Source organism: Nicotiana tomentosiformis, chromosome 5 (assembly GCF_000390325.3).
Source record: "Nicotiana tomentosiformis chromosome 5, ASM39032v3, whole genome shotgun sequence".
Lineage (NCBI taxonomy): Eukaryota > Viridiplantae > Streptophyta > Magnoliopsida > Solanales > Solanaceae > Nicotiana > Nicotiana tomentosiformis.
This window is the reverse complement of record NC_090816.1, coordinates 128866592-128868863: the sequence shown is the minus strand read 5'-3', so window position 1 is coordinate 128868863 and position 2272 is coordinate 128866592. Positions and strand designations below refer to the sequence as shown.

The window sequence follows — 2272 nt, the reverse complement described above, 5'->3', positions numbered from 1 at the left end:
GTTTTGGGCGTTTTTCTAATTTTTTGGAATTTTTTCAAAAAAAAACATTTAAGTTATTTTTAATCCAGTGGTAATAGGGATAATTTTCTATGGACTCCGGGGTTAAATTCTGGTGATATAATGAATTTACACGTTAGCGTAGGTCTTCTTCCATATCGGATAAACTCATTATAGGTAATCACTAGCTAATACTAGTTGTTGATTACTTGTATTTACTCTTCAGCTGAGTATGCATGTTGGTTCAATGGGACTAGTATCTTGAATGTTGATATTCACTTGACTTAAATTAACACTTTACTCTCCATCCGAGTAAGGCATGTTTAAATTCATAGAGTGAATAATCTTTCATTACATATGTATATTGTAAGAATAGCTCTTTTCCCATCGAAAGTTGTTCAAGATGCATGGATTATATGTATGTAGTGTATTTTGAATTTTAATATTCAATGAAACATGACTGATTTTGATCTATTTGTTTAGTTTTCTCTCATATTAACCATGATTGCTTTCAATCCCCTTACTGCTATTCTTACTCAAAAATAACTTGAGGGTCCGAATTATGTTGATTGGAAATAAAACTTGGATATTGTCCTAATTGCTGAAGAGTACAAATTTGTGCTTGATGAGGTGTGTCCAGAAAAACCTGGAGAAGATGCTACGGATGATGAACATAAAGCTTACCAAAAATGGGTTAAAGCTGATGAGATGGCGCGGTGTTACATTCTGGCATCTATGTCGAATGTTCTGCAACATCAACATCAGTCTATGGAGTCTGCTTATGACATTCTAGAAAATCTCAAAGAGATGTTTGGAGATCAGAATCGTGCGGCTAAGCAGACTGCCATGAAAGCTCTTCTGAATACCAAAATGGTTAAAGGTTCATCTGTTAGGGATCATGTTCTAAAGATGATGAGTCTTCTGAATGGACTGGAGGTCCTTGGAGCTAACATTAATAAAGATACGAAGGTTGAGATGATACTGCAGACTCTGCCTGACAGTTTTCAGTAGTTTTGCCTGAATTATAATATGAATAAAATGGATTTATCACTTGCGAAATTGCTTACTGAACTGGAGTCGGCAGAGACTATTATCAAGCAACAAGCTCCTCCCGTGGCACTGAATTTTGAGATAGGTTCTTCTTCTAAGTCGAGAGGGGGGCGGAAGAAGAAAAAGGCTCAAAACCCTTTGTTGGAGGCACAACTGCAGGTGTGAAAAAGCCTAAGGGCAAGTGTTATCACTGCAAGAAGCCTAGGCATAAGAAACAATGTCCGGCTTATCTGGCCAAGCTGAATAATAAAACAGGTGATTTACATCTACTTGTCGTTGAAACCTATTTAGCGGATGTGTTCTACCATGTCATGGTGTATAGATTCAGGAGCCACTAATCATGTCTGCACTTTTTTGCAGGGTTTTCAGGTAACGCGACGGCTAAGTAGAGGAGAAATCAATGTTTATCAAACAGAAGGTTCGGCAGCTCCAGCTTTAGCATTAGGAAATATTAGTATTTCATTTGGTAGTAATAGAATATTAACTTTAAAGGACACATTATATGTATCTTCCGTTAGAAGAAATTTAATTTCGGTTTCTAGCTATGAGAGATGGTTATGACATTAATTTTTATGATATTGATAAATGTGTTATTAGTCATAATAAGTGTTATCTCTCTTCAGTTACATTGATTAATGGTCTTTTTATTGTTGATTAATGGGAGAATCATATGATAGGATCCCTGAGGAGCCAACTACCGAACCTCTCAATTACCAAGCACTACATGATAAAGATGCTGATAAGTGGGTTGCTATTATGAAATCAGAGATGGGGTCTATGTACTCTAATCATGTCTGGAATTTTGTAGAATCGCCTGATGGGGTTAAACACATTGGATGCAAGTGGATCTATAAGAAAAAGAGAGGTGTAGATAGAAAAGTGCAAACTTTTAAAGTAAGGCTAGTAGAGAAAGGGTTTACTTAGAAAGAAGGGATCTATTATGAGAAAAATTTTCACCGGTAGCCATGCTTAAGTCTAATAGTATTCTCTTATCCATTGTTGATTATTATGATTATGAGATTTGAAAAATGGATGTCAAGACAACTTTCCTTAATGGAAGTCTTGATGAGTGCATCTATATGATGCAACCAGTCAGTTTCGTGGAAAGTGGCAAGGAACATATGTTGTATAAGCTTAAAATGTCCATTTATGGATTGAAACAGACATCTAGGGCATGGAACACTTGTTTTGACAAGGCGATTAAAACTTTTGGTTTTGATCAATA

General features: G+C 35.9%; 1 pseudogene; it reads left to right on the top strand.

Moving 5' to 3' along the window:
• Window positions 1-498: 498 nt before the first annotated feature.
• LOC108947193 (uncharacterized) lies at window positions 499-1971 on the top strand (annotated as a pseudogene).
• The last annotated feature ends 301 nt before the right edge of the window (window positions 1972-2272 follow it).